Source organism: Triticum aestivum, chromosome 7B, assembly GCF_018294505.1.
Source record: "Triticum aestivum cultivar Chinese Spring chromosome 7B, IWGSC CS RefSeq v2.1, whole genome shotgun sequence".
Lineage (NCBI taxonomy): Eukaryota > Viridiplantae > Streptophyta > Magnoliopsida > Poales > Poaceae > Triticum > Triticum aestivum.
The window spans coordinates 552988040-553003196 of NC_057813.1; the positions used below are offsets into that span (position 1 = coordinate 552988040).

The window sequence follows — 15157 nt, forward strand, 5'->3', positions numbered from 1 at the left end:
CGGGCAACTCCCTCCCAGAGAGCTCCCCCGATGGCTTCGTTCGCTGGCCGTTCGATGGGGGTTCAATCTTGGTCGAGGTCCTTTTTTCACTGCTGACCGGTGGATGCTCGATGGAAATTCATCAGTCTCCTTTTGACCGCGTGGTGAGTTCGTTGGGGCGATGACTTGTGGGCTCAGCCTCCTACGCTATTGGCTGGGTCAATTCTTTTTGGGTCGCGGGCGGCCTCTCCTTGCCCGCCGCGTGCGTGTCTCGCATCGCGCGTCGTGGGCTAGTGCGCGCCTCTGGCTCGGCAGCCGGCTGGAATGACACGTCTACACCTGCCGCTACCCTTCCATGCAATGACATGTGGGCCAAGATGGCCGTTGGTCCCATGTGTAAGCGACTTTCTGTTGTTTTCCTCCGTGTTACGTCTGCGCAAATGTTTCTTGGTGGGAGCGTATGGGCAGAGAGGCATGGGGCGGTGTGATGCAGGTCAGCCGACGCGTGCACACCCGCGTCTTCCTATCACACAATGATGGGTGGGCCAGATTGCCGATGGTCCTACACGTCGGTTGGTGGGCTTCCTGCAATCCATGTCGCTTCAATTATGCCAGGGTTGGAGAGAGTTGTTGGGTTCCTGTGCGCGTTGTGCCGAGGCTGACCTCCACGCACTACCGTGTCCACTGACGCGTCGTTTCTCCAGGTCGTCCGGTGCCTTTGTTTAGTTTTACAAGGCCACTGATGCTGGGCCCGTGTTGAGGGGTGGGGCCAGTGGTCAGTTGCGCTATGTTTGATAGCTGTTGGGTTTGTGTGGCCAACGCATTGCTGACAACTGAACGTGCGAGCACCGCGCGTTGGGTCCCTCGTGCGAGGCGTCGCCCATGTGCTGGTGGCAAACCCTTCCCCAATCACAACATCCGCCAGAGCCACCGCGCCTGTCCTTCCTCCTCGCTGCCCCCTGCCGCGGCGCGCATCCCTCGGATCATCGTGCCCAACTCCCCTTCGTGTTTCTCCTCCTCCCAGAACCACATCCCGTCGCTTAGGCTCCTTGGTGGCGGCTGGCTCGAGGCGAGCCTGGCGCAGGCGGGGAGAAGCAACGGGGCGGCGGATGTAGGCGGGAGAGTGCCGGACGGCGCCGTCATTGTCGCCCCGCCAAGACGCATCGAAGAAGGACCAGGATCTCACCCTCGTCCCTTCTGGATGCAACTCCCCAGTGAGTTCCTCCTGCCTAATTCAGCTCCCCTTTCCATCTAATTTCATTCTTGTTTCACATGTTGGTTTGGTTGGCAAGAGACGTTGCGCCGCCGACTGCAGTAGCCAGGGTTGGCGTTGGTGATGTCTATAGTATTTTCGTCCTCGCCAGTCACACAATTCCTAGGTTTGGTCAATATACTTATCTTTTGATTTCTCCTATATTTTCCTTCCTGATTTTGTTTGATAATTTGCTAGGTTATGGGACTGGATCTCCATTTTCCAAGATTCTTAGCTGATAAGTATATTGTGCGGAAAAATCTCTACTGAATGACAAATCCAAGCAATGTAAGTGACCTAACATTTCACTGGTTGTATGGTACATCTCATACAATTTCTGAATTCCAATACCGTTCTTGTGTAGCTGGATACTCCATGGGACAAAGTTGAAGCTTTGTACATCACTTCTCTACCTGTTTATTAATGTTTCTTCATGTTTGGCAGTGATCTGGGTTTCCATGTACTTGATAGATGCATTCCTTATCTTTATGTGTTCCATCTATGTATATATGTTTCTGCCCATAAATGTATTTATGAGCTTGCTCTGTTTTTACTGCTTTCCTATGTCAATTTGAAAAGTACCCTTTATTCCCCTAAAAAGGGCTATACATGCATTTAAACGAGTGCACATTTTCTATAAACATAAGCATTGTCTTTACCCCACTGCTCTCTGGTGTGCAGCGATGAAGATTTCATGCTCAACCTCCCTCACGGCCCCGGGTTCGGCTACTTTCCAGTTTTGTTAGTTTTCTTCTTGGTAGCACTGAACACCATGGCAACATGGGTGTCGTGGCCACACACATGCATTTTGTCGTCCTCCTTAAAATTCAATTAGATTATATGCAAACATGCAGTCGTGTTTACTTAAGATCCAATTAGATGAATGATGTTTATTTTTCCATATAGTTTCTATTTAGAAAGGCCTCATATGCAAGTTGGGGACATGCCGTGAACATATGGTTTTGTGATATATGGTCTTGAGTCATATGTTGGATGGGTGATAATGGAAATTTTCTTGAGGATAAACCCGTGCATAAGTTTTGTGAGAGTTAAACCTGTTTTATGAGAGGTAAAGCTGTTTTTTGAGAGTTAAACCCGTGCATACGAATGTATTTTTTTTAGAACTGGTCAAACTATTTTTTGTGAGAGTTAAAGTTGTTTTCTAGAGGACAAACCCATGAATAAGTTTCTCATCTGTAGAGATTAATTAATAGGATGGTAATTTAAGTTTATTGGAGCTCTTTTTAAGAAGTGGGGGTCTGCTTTGGTTTCTTGCTGTTTGCATATTCTCTTAAAAACACTTGACTGACTGCAGCTGACTGTTTATACATCAATAATATGGGCAGTTGAATATGGCGTTTTCAAGTGAAGGATTTCAAAAATCTAATATGGCATGCCTATTTTTCATGGAAAAACAAATGGTACCTTATTTACTATTTAGTTTTTAAGCTAGACTAATTTGACTACACGCGTCCTGAGGTGCCTTCTGTTTTGGAATAGTCATAGAATGCTCCTTATTACGAGATGTTCCTTTGTCACTATTGGAAATTCTGCCTAGGGTGGCCTTTGTCTTAGTTTACAGCTTCATATGGCTACCTATGTATAACATATGTATGTTCTGTTTGAACCATCTCAAATCACATAGAGATGTTAAATTTTCAATGTGTTGCCTCGCGGTCGTGTGCCATCACCATGTTTACTCCAGAAAAGTGGAATGTGCAGAGTTTCTTGTTGATTAGTCAAATATTTGCTTTGCCTTAAAGACTGTCCCCATCTATGTTCCAGGTTGTGGCAACGCTGCAGATATGCCCATTGCCATTGAGCATTTCTATCTATATGCTTATACAGAGTATTTGGTTTTTGTACTATACGCTTGATGAAATAATTTCCTTATAAGCTGGGACAAGGCGTTTGTAGTTGATATTTGTACTATAAGCTCAATTTTTTTGGTTCATCTCATCTCTGGTTATTTTTTCGTTTTTTGTGTTTCTGCAGCATATTATCATTAGCATATAAAACCTCTTATCTTTCTTGTTTTCAACAATTATTCTTTGGCAGGGAAGACTATGATAACACTAAGATTATCAGGAAAGGATTCAGGGCTTTTTTTGAATCCAGATTATCACACATGATGCAAAATTAACAACCATGACTTTGAAATATGGATGATGATGCTTATTATGTGCTAGAAATCAAATATGTAAAGGAGAAGATAATGTTTGCGAAGGTGTGTATACTGAACAAGCATCCTAATTGATGTGTTTTCCTGTTGTTTCTTGATGTGCCCTCATGCAGCTGTGTCCATATATACTGATTGTTATACTTATTGTTGTGTGAGTTGCAGGAGAGGGGAGAGAGATACGGGTTGATTCTGGGTAAACTTTGCTTAATTTGTTGGAGAAAATGCTCGATAGATCTCATGGATGGATGAGGTTGTGGCAGTAGTTCTCGGGTGCAATATCTATCTTGATAGAGTGATCAACTAGGGCACATTAGAAGCAGAAGAGGAAACGTTTGGGCCGTCTATGGTGTTGAAGATTCAGTGTTTCTGTCTTGTGTACATGCACGGCCAGTTCAGTAACTAGATGGCCTTTTCTACTGTACTGGCGCTGCTACTTTTCACATGCTAGCTTCTTTGGAAAGCGCCAACAGTGTGTACAACATGTAAAGAGTCCATCTTGAAGGAACAGAAGCGGAAGTATGGAGCTGATGTATTAATGGTCAATCAAGGAATTCAGTCTCGATGAGCTTAACTAATGATGTGTGAGTTGAGCCTTAGGTCATTTTCAAAGTAACGGAAGTACAAGAGATTACTTGAAAATAAACATTTTTTCAATGCGACATGGTCTTAAGTGCGATTTTATACCACCAAATTAAAATATCATTGTAGACAACAGGCCTATATTTTTATTTTATTTTATTAAAGGGTTAAACTTGTTATCGTATGTGTTTGCCCACAACTAAATCAAAACATGATTTTTTTTTTCAATGTGAACATGGATTCAATGGGTCTATGCGCCATTTGACGTTGGTCCTTGCAAAATGAAACTATTTTCATCGAAAACATGGTTTCAGCGGGTCTCTGCGCCATTTGGCGTAGCTGGTCAACTAGTATTGATGAAAACATAATAGGTTTAGATCTGAAATCATGGCACTCGGGGCCTAGTGACAAGCATTAAGCATAGCAAAGTCATAGCAACATCAATCTCAGAACATAGTGGATACTAGGGATCAAACCCTAACAAAACTAACTTGATTACATGGTAAATCTCATCCAACCCATCACCGTCCAGCAAGCCTACGATGAAATTACTCACACATGGCGGTGAGCATCATGAAATTGGTGATGGAAGATGGTTGATGATGACGACAGTGACGAATCCCCCTCTCCGGAGCCCCGAACGGACTCCAGATCAGCTCTCCCGAGAGAGATTAGGGCTTGGCGGCGGCTCCGTATCGTAACACACGATAAAACTTTCTCTCCGATTTTTTTCTCCCCGAGACGGTATATATGGAGTTGGAGTTGAGGTCGGAGGAGGTCCGAGGGGCCCACGAGATAGGGGGCACGCCCTAGGGGGGGGCGCCCTACGGGGGGTGCGCCCCCTGTCTCGTGGACAGGCCTTGGGCCCCCTGGCCCTGATTCTTTCGCCAAAAATTCTTATTAATTTTGAAAAGTCCCTCCATGGATTTGCAGGTCATTCCGAGAAATTTTATTTTCTACACATAAAACAACATCATGGTAGTTCTGCTGAAAACAGCGTCAGTCCGGGTTAGTTTCATGAAAATCATGCAAGTTAGAGTCCAAAATAAGGGCAAAAGTGTTTGGAAAAGTAGATACGTTGGAGACATATCAACTCCCCCAAGCTTAAACCTTTGCTTGTCCTCAAGCAATTCACTTGATAAACTGAAAGTGAAAAAGAAAAACTTTTACAAACTCTGTTTGCTCTTGTTGTTGTAAACATGAAAAGCTAGCATTCAAGTTTCAGCAAATATTACGAACTAACCATACTCACAATAACACATAGGTCTCACAACTACTCATATCAATAACATAATCAGCTAGCGAGTCATAATACTAAAACTCGGATGACAACACTTTCTCAAAATAATCATAACATAATATAACAAAATGGTATCTCGCTAGCCCTTTCTGAGACCGCAAAACATAAATGCAGAGCACCTTTAAAGATCAAGGACTGACTAAACATTGTAATTCATGGTAAAAGAGATCCAGTCAAGTCATACCCAATATAAACCAATAATAATGAATGCAAATGACAGTGTGCTCTCCAGCGGGTGCTTTTAATAAGAAGGGTGATGACTCAACATAAAAGTAAATAGATAGGCCCTTTGCAGAGGGAAGGAGGGATTTGTAGAGGTGCCAGAGCTCGATTTTAAAATAGAGATTGAATAACATTTCGAGCGGGATACTTTCGCTGTCAACGCAACACCTATGAGATGGCTATATCTTCCACACTAAATGCATTATAGGCAGTTCCCAAATAGAATGGTAAAGGTTTATACTCCCCCAACCACCAACAAGCATCAATCCATGGCTTGCTCGAAACAACGAGTTCCTCCAACATACAACAGCCCTGGGGGAGTTTTGTTTAATTATTTGATTTTCTTTGATCTTTTTGGATCATGGGACTGGGCATCCCGGTTACCGGCCCTTTCTCGTGAATGAGGAGCGGAGTCCACTCCGCTGAGAATAACACACCTAGCATAGAAGATATAGGCAGCCCTAGTTGTTACATGAGTTGCTCGAGCATACAAAATAGAATTTCATTTGAAGGTTTGGAGTTTGACACATACAAATTTACTTGGAACGGCAGGTAGATACCGCATATAGGAAGGTATAGTGGACTCATATGGAACAACTTTGGGTTTTAAGGAGTTTGGATGCACAAGCAGTATTCCCTCTTAGTACAGGTGAATGCAAGCAAAAGACTGGGAAGCGACCAAATGAGAGAGCGACAACAGTCGTAAGCATGCATTAAAATTAATTCACACCAAGTACAAGCATGAGTAGGATATAATCCACCATGAACATAAATATCATGAAGGCTGCGTTGATTTGATTCAACTACATGCGTGAACATGTGCCAAGTCGAGTCACTCAATTCATTTAAAGGAGGATACCATCCCATCATACCACATCATAATCATTCTAATAGCATGTTGGCACGCAAGGTAAACCATTATAACTCATAGCTAATCAAGCATGGCACAAGTGACTATAATCTCTAAATGTCATTGCAAATATGTTTAATTCATAATAGCTGACTCAGGAACGATGAATCATCATATTTACAAAAACAAGAGAGGTCGAGTTCATACCAGCTTTTCTCATCCCAATAAGTCCATCATATATCATCATTATTGCCTTTCACTCGCATGACCGAACGAAGTGTATAATAATAAGAGTGCACGTGCATTGGACTAAGCTGGAATCTGCAAGCATTCAACCCAAGAGAGAAGACAAATAATACGGGCTCTAATTAAATAAACAATCATGCATATGAGAGCCACTAAGCATTTTCAATAAGGTCTTCTCAACCCCCAAATGAAAGAAAATAAAATAAAACTATTTACACGGGAAAGCTCCCAACAAGTAAAAGAAGAATAAGAAATCTTTTTGGGTTTTCATTTTAATTTCTACTACAAGCAAGGAGATTGAACTAACTAATTTTATTTTTGGTTTTTCTCAAGGTTTATCAAACACACAAGAAGAAGACTAGAAAAAGAAATTTAAACTAGCATGGATAATACAATGAAAGAGTATGAGCACTGACGACTAGTGTGTGAACATGAATGTAAAGTCGGTGAGAAATACGTACTCCCCCAAGCTTAGGCTTTTTGCCTAAGTTGGTTTAATACCAAGGACCACCGCTACTCTCTTCAGTGTAATGAGAGGTGTAATCAGGATACCACTGGTTGGTCATCTCTGGATCCCACTGGACAGATGATGCACGATAGGGGTCCAGCTCAGGTTCCGGTTCAGGTTCTGGAGTAAAAGCTCGAGCTCGATGATTGTTTACCGCCTCCGGTGTGACCAGAAATTTTTCTGCACGCAAATCAAACAACAGAGGTGAAGGCAAGATAATAATCTCAAAGTGTTTCTTATTGAATCTAAGTTTATACAAGAGCATCCTATCTTCGTTATCAACAATAAGCTTATGCGCTACCATTAAGGATGGCAATTTTACCCATGGGTACGGATACCTGCGGGTACCATACCCGCATGGGAAGGGTATGGGCACACTTTTATACCCACGGGTAGTACCCATATCCTACCCATTAAGTCATGGGTAGGGTACGGGTATAGTCTTGTACCCATGGGTATACCCATACTTTGCCCGTTTGTGAACTAATGTTAAGTTGTCGTCACTCGTCAATTAGTCATTAATTTTTTATGTGACTCGTCTACTCCTATTGACTTAAGAGTATGTTGTGATTTCTAAATTTTGATACTGGTCAATTACTCATCTACCTGTTATTGCGCTGAGATAATTGATTTTTTTGTCAAATGTGCAGTCAATGAGCATAAAATTGTGAATGACTTGTGTACTATTTGTTCTACCCGCTGGGTACCCAATGGGTATGGGTACCCGACGGGTATGGGTACGGGTAAAGTTTCATACCCATGGGTACGGGTATGGGTAAAATTTTGTACCGACTGACTATACAAGTATGGGTATGGTATTGCTCTACCATGCTCTTGTAATCTAAAATGTGAGGAGGCAGTTTTGTCTCCTTTTCCTCATGGTGCCTAATGGGTATCTGAAAATGTCTAGCAACACGTGCAGCATAGATACCTCCAAATATGGGACCTTCTGTACGATTAAGGGCTAGCCGTTTAGCAACGACGACACCCATATTAAAACTATTGTCTCCAAGCTAAGCATGTTGAAGCATGATAATATCAAGAATGCTCAAGTTTCCACTATTCCCACAACCAATCAAGCATCTGCTAGCAAATATGGTAAAGTAGCGTAAAACAGGAAAGTGTATGCTAGAGACTTTTGCTTCGGAACCCTTCTTTGGCTCTTCTACAGCAATAATATTAACAAAGCTAGCCACATCTTCACGATGGGGTTCCTCTAGTTCTCCCTCATAAGGTATCCTACATACCGTGCAAAAATGACGTAAAGACATTTCTTTGAACTCGTCATATAAATAAAATGATACTTCAGGCAGTGACTTCTTAGGATCAAAATTAAAGTTTTGCACGAAAGTATTGGTGAGTAAGAGATACTAATCGATTCGGTCGTAGATGAAACCGGTGAGGCCTGCAGTCTCGATTAAAGCATAAAAGTCTTCATAAATTCCAGCCTCTCTCAAGAAATCATCACATGGCCATTCACACACTCGTACTTCCGCTAAGCGAGGAAGATTATACTTGACTTTTTCCTTCTCTTTAGCTTGTTTTTCCTGGGAACTTTGGCTAGAAGAGCCCCTCAAAAGTTTCCTCAACATTTTCTAAAAATTTCTGAAATTTTAGTAACTTCAAAATAAAAGTGCATAAAACTAAACAAGATTGATAGCAACTACTCCTACAAGTGCCTAGAGCCCATATCATGCATTAGAACTACTTGGGACCTCAAAAATATAACATGCAAGCTCAAGAACAGGGTTACCAAGACAGCAAGGATTTGCAAAGAATAAAGCACTAGAACAAAAACTAATTGGACCAATGGAGGAGTCACATACCAAGCAACAATCTTCCAAAGCAGTTTTGTGAATGGAGTTTTGAGCTAAGAGATCAAAAATCGCAGCAAAACGAGCTAGAACTCGTGCTTGAGTTGGCTGGGGATTTTTTTGGGTAGAAGATGGAGTGTGTGGGTGCTGGCATAAGTGGAGGGGAGCCACCAGGGGCCCACGAGACAGGGGGGCGCCCTACAGGGGGGCCTACAGGGGGCGCCCTCCTCTCTCGTGGCCTGGTGGTTGGCCCTCCTGCAGTGTTTTTAGTGCCTAAAATCCTCAAATATTCCAGAAAAAATCATACTAAATTTGCAGGGCATTTGGAGCACTTTTATTTTGGGACTATTTTTTTATTGCACGGATAAATTAGAAAACAGACAAATAATACCATTTTTTCTTTATTTATTCTAAATAACACAAAGTAAAAAGAGGGTACAGAAGCTTGTGCCTTCTAGTTTCATCCATCTCGTGATCATCAAAATGAACCCGCTAACAAGGTTGATCAAGTCTTGTTACCAAACTCATTCCGATAACACGGAATCGGAGAAATTTCGAATAACACTAAGTTACCTCAACGGGGATATGAAAATCCCCAACAATAAGAATATCATACTTTTTCTTGACAGTAGGGAAAGGAAATTCAAAACCTCCAAAAATTATAGTTGGAACTTTTTCAATAGTATTGATGCTATGAACTTGAGATTGTTTCCTCGGAAAGTGTACCGTATGCTCATTGCCATTAACATGAAAAGTGACATTGCCTTTGTTGCAATCAATAACAGCCCCTGCAGTATTAAGAAAAGGTCTACCAAGGATAACAGACATACTATCGTCCTCGGGAATATCAAGAATAACAAAGTCCATTAAGATAGTGACATTAGCAACCACAACAGGCACATCCTCACAAATACCGACAGGTATAGCAGTTGATTTATCAGCCATTTGCAAAGATATTTCAGTAGGTGTCAACTTATTCAATTCAAGTCTATGATATAAAGAGAGAGGCATAACACTAACACTGGCTCCAAGATCACATAAAGCAGTTCTAACATAATTTCTTTTAATGGAGCATGGTATAGTTGGAACACCCGGATCTCCAAGTTTCTTTGGTATTCCACCCTTAAAAGTGTAATTAGCAAGCATGGTGGAAATTTCAGCTTTCGGTATCTTTCTTTTATTTGAGATGATATCCTTCATGTATTTAGCGTAAGGATTTACTTTAAGCATATCAGTTAAGCGCATACGTAAGAAAATAGGTCTAATCATTTCAGCAACAACAACAACAACAACAACAACAAAGCCTTTAGTCCCAAACAAGTTGGGGTAGGCTAGAGGTGAAACCCATAAGATCTCGCAACCAACTCATGGCTCTGGCACATGGATAGCAAGCTTCCACGCACCCCGGTCCATAGCTAGCTCTTTGTCGATACTCCAATCCTTCAGGTATCTCTTAACGAACTCCTCCCATGTCAAATTCGGTTGACCCCGCCCTCTCTTGACATTCTCCGCACGCTTTAGCCGTCCGCTATGCAATGGAGCTTCTGGATGCCTGCGCTGAATATGCCCAAACCATCTCAAACGATGTTGGACAAGCTTCTCCTCAATTGGTGCTACCCCAACTCTATCTCGTATATCATCATTCCGGACTCGATCCTTCCCCGTGTGGCCACACATCCATCTCAACATACGCATCTCCACCACACCTAACTGTTGAACATGTCGCCTTTTAGTCGGCCAACGCTCCGCACCATACAACATTGCGGGTCGAACCGCCGTCTTGTAGAACTTGCCTTTTAGCTTTTGTGGCACTCTCTTGTCATAGAGAATGCCAGAAGCTTGGCGCCACTTCATCCATCCGGATTTGATTCGATGGTTCACATCTTCATCAATACCCCCATCCTCCTGCAACATTGACCCCAAATATCGAAAGGTGTCCTTTCGAGGTACCACCTGGCCATCAAGGCTAACCTCCTCCACCTCACACCTAGTAGTACTGAAACCGCACATCATGTACTCGGTTTTAGTTCTACTAAGCCTAAACCCTTTCGATTCTAATCATTTTAGCAAAGCGCTCAAAATCCTCATCATCCTTTGACTTGGATGGTTTAGGAGGAAAGGGCATGGGTTTCTGAACCCATGATTCTCTTTCTTTACCATGCTTCCTAGCAACAAAATCTCTCTTATCATAACGTTGGTTTCTTGATTGTGGGTTATCAAGATCAACAGCAGGTTCAATCTCTACATCGTTGTTATTACTAGGTTGAGCATCAACATGAACATTATCATTAGCATTATCATCAGGTTCATGTTCATCACCTGATTACGTTTCGGCATCAGAGATAGAAGTGTTATTGGGATTCTCAAGTGTTTTTATATTAGGTTCACTAGAAGTTTGCATAGTCCTATCATTCTTCTTTTTCTTCTTCTTAGAAGAACTAGGAACATCTAGATTATTATTATGAGAATCTTGTTCAATTCTTTTAGGGTGGCCTTCAGGATACAAAGGTTCCTGAGTCATTCTACCAAATCTAGTAGCCACTCTAACAGCAAAGTCATTTTTATTATTCAATTCATCAAGCAAATCATTTTGAGCCTTGAGCACTTGCTCAGCTTGAGTAGCAACCATAGAAGCATATTTGCTAACGCGGTGAAGTTCATCTTTAACTCTAGCCAGATTATCACCTACGTGTCCTATCTCGAAAGCATTATTCTTTAACTCTCTACCAACATAAGCATTAAAACTTTCTTGTCTAGCCATAAAGTCATCGAATTCATCTAAGAAAGGACTATGAAATTTAGTAGAGGGTATTTCAACTTTATCATATCTATAGAGAGAATTTACCTTTAATACCTATGTCGGGTTATCAAGACAATGTGGTTCTTCAGGCGGTATATTCAGACCATGTATTTCTTCAATAGGTGGTAAATTCTTAACATCTTCAGCTTTAATACCTTTTTCTTTCATTGATTTCTTTGCCTCTTGCATATCTTCAGGACTGAGGAATAAAACACCTCTCTTCTTCCCAGTGGGTTTAGGAATAGGCTCGGGAGTTGGCTCAATTGGTTCAGGAATTACTTCAGGAACTGGCTCGGGAAGAATCCAATTATTTTCATTAGTCAACATATTATTCAATAATATTTCAGCTTCGTCGACTGTTCTTTCCCTGAAAACACAACCAGCACAACTATCCAAGTGGTCCTTGGAAGCATCGGTTAGTCCATTATAAAAGATATCAAGTATTTCATTTTTCTTAAGATGATGATCAGGCAAAGCATAAAGCATCCGGAGAAGCCTCCCCCAAGCTTGTGGGAGACTCTCTTCTTTGGTTTGCACAAAATTATATATTTCCCGCAAGGCAGCTTGTTTCTTATGAGCAGGGAAATATTTAGCAGAGAAGTAATAAATCATATCCTGGGGACTACGCACACAACCAGGAGCAAGAGAATTATACCAAGTCTTAGCATCACCCTTTAATGAGAACGGGAAATCTTAAGGATATATAAATAGCGAGACTTCTCATCATGAGTAAATAGGGTGGCTATATCATTCAACTTGGTAAGATGTGCCACGATAGTTTCAGATTCAAGGCCATAAAAAGGTTCAGATTCAACTAAAGTAATAATATCAGGATCAACAGAGAATTCATAATCCTTATCAGTAACACAGATAGGTGAAGTAGCAAAAGTAGGATCGGGTTTCATTCTAGCATTAAGAGACTGCTGCTTCCATTTAGCTAATAATTTCTTAAGATCATTTCTATCATTGCAAGCAAGAATAGCTTCAGCAGCTTCTTTGTTCATAACATAACCCTTAGGAACAACAGGTAATACATAATCATTGGGGGAACGTTCATCATCACTATCATCAATGATAGGCTCTTCAACATTTTCATTCCCCCTAACTCTAGCAAGTTGTTCATCAAGAAATTCACCTAATGGCAAAGTAGTATCACGCACAGAAGTAGTTTCATCATGCATAGCAGAAGTGGCATGATCAATAACATGCGACATATCAGAATTCATAGCAGTATCAGGTTTAGGTGTCGCAAGCCTATCAATAACGGAAGGAGAATCTAGTGCAGAGCTAGATGGCAGTTCCTTACCTCCCCTCGTAGTTGAGGGCAAAATCTTGGTCTTAGCGTCTTTCAAGTTCTTCATAGTGATCAACAGATATAAATCCCAAGTGACTCAGAGAATAGAGCTATGCTCCCCGGCAATGGCGCCAGAAATTAGTCTTGATAACCCACAAGTATAGGGGATCGCAACAGCTTTCGAGGGTAGAGTATTCAACCCAAATTTATTGATTCGACACAAGGGGAGCCAAAGAATATTCTTGAGTATTAGCAGTTGAGTTGTCAATTCAACCACACCTAGATAACTTAGTATCTGCAGCAAAGTGTTTAGTAGCAAAAGTGGTATGATAGTAATGGTAACAGTAGCAACAATAAAGACAAATGTTTTGGGGTTTTTGTAGTAGTTGTAACAGTAGCAACGGAAAAGTAAATAAGCGAAGAACAATATATGAAAAGCTTGTAGGCAATGGATCAGTGATGGATAATTATGCCGGATGCGATTCCTCATGCAATAGTTATAACATAGGGTGATATAGAACTAGCTCCAGTTCATCAATGTAATGTAGGCATGTATTCCGTAAATAGTCATACGTGCTTATGGAAAAGAACTTGCATGACATCTTTTGTCCTACCCTCCCGTGCCAGCGGGGTCCTAGTGGAAACTAAGGGATATTAAGGCCTCCTTTTAATAGAGAACCGGACCAAAGCATTAACACATGGTGAATACATGAACTCCTCAAACTACGGTCATCACCGAGAAGTGTCCCGATTATTGTCACTTCGGGGTTGTCGGATCATAACACATAATAGGTGACTATAGACTTGCAAGATAGGATCAAGAACACACATATATTGATGAAAACATAATAGGTTCAGATCTGAAATCATGGCACTCGGGCCCTATTGACAAGCATTAAGCATAGCAAAGTCATAGCAACATCAATCTCAGAACATAGTGGATACTAGGGATCAACCCCTAACAAAACTAATTTGATTACATGGTAAATCTCATCCAACCCATCACCGTCCAGCAAGCCTACGATGGAATTACTCACACACGGCGGTGAGCATCATGAAATTGGTGATGGAAGATGGTTGATGATGACGACGGCGAGAAATCCCCCTCTCCGGAGCCCCGAACGGACTCCAGATCAGCCCTCCCGAGAGAGATTAGGGCTTGGCGGCGGCTCTGTATCGTAAAACATGATGAAACTTTCTCTCCGATTTTTTTCTCCCCGAGACGGTATATATGGAGTTGGAGTTGAGGTCGGAGGAGGTCCAGGGGGCCCACGAGATAGGGGGGCATGCCCTAGGGGGGCGCCCCCCTGTCTCATGGACAGGCCTTGGGCCCCCTGGCCCTGATTCTTTCGCCAAAAATTCTTATTAATTCTGAAAAGTCCCTCCATGGATTTGTAGGTCATTCCGAGAACTTTTCTTTTCTACACATAAAACAACATCATGGTAGTTCTGCTGAAAAGAGCGTCAGTCCGGGTTAGTTTCATTCAAATCATGCAAGTTAGAGTCCAAAACAAGGGCAAAAGTGTTTGGAAAAGTAGATACGTTGGAGGCGTATCAAGCATACACCTCGGTGGGGGAATAGGACTGGTCATCTCTCTCGGAATCCATCTCTGAGGAGCTATCGGGACCCAGCAAGAGATCTGCTTTGACAGGTAGCACTATCTGCTCTAAAGGCCTTGTTTTCACTCAGATTTTTCCATCACCCACTCAAATGGCTGATTCACAGGAAGAGTAGTTTAATGTACAAACATTGTCGACAAATGGAAATTTAATGAAGAAAAGGATGGGCTAGATATCATTCAAATATATTATGCCTGGTTAAACAGGATGGCATTGCACATTTCACATATATTGTGGCTGGCTAAAAGACATGAGACTGCATAATTCCCATATATGATATTGAAACTAAACATGTGGCATTACAGAACATGTCTAAACTAAGTAGATGACATATATGATGTCGAAAGTAGGCACTACAAGGCAACATATGCATGATATGACAAACATCATCATGCCAAGTTAGAGCAAACACCTTGGGGAGTAATAGGAGTGGCCAGCTACGTCTGAATCTGCCTTAGAATAGATATCTTCCTCTGGATTACAATCAGGAGAGGGGGGAGGGTTTTCCATT

General features: G+C 41.8%; 1 long non-coding RNA gene across 1 annotated transcript; it reads left to right on the plus strand.

Annotated features, from left to right (window-relative positions):
- The first annotated feature begins 879 nt into the window (after positions 1–879).
- Positions 880–3988, plus strand: LOC123161812 (uncharacterized). Its single transcript, XR_006480898.1, has 4 exons — positions 880–1358; positions 1430–1519; positions 1596–3458; positions 3576–3988. It is a non-coding gene; the product is annotated as an uncharacterized lncRNA (long non-coding RNA).
- Positions 3989–15157: the final 11169 nt, after the last annotated feature.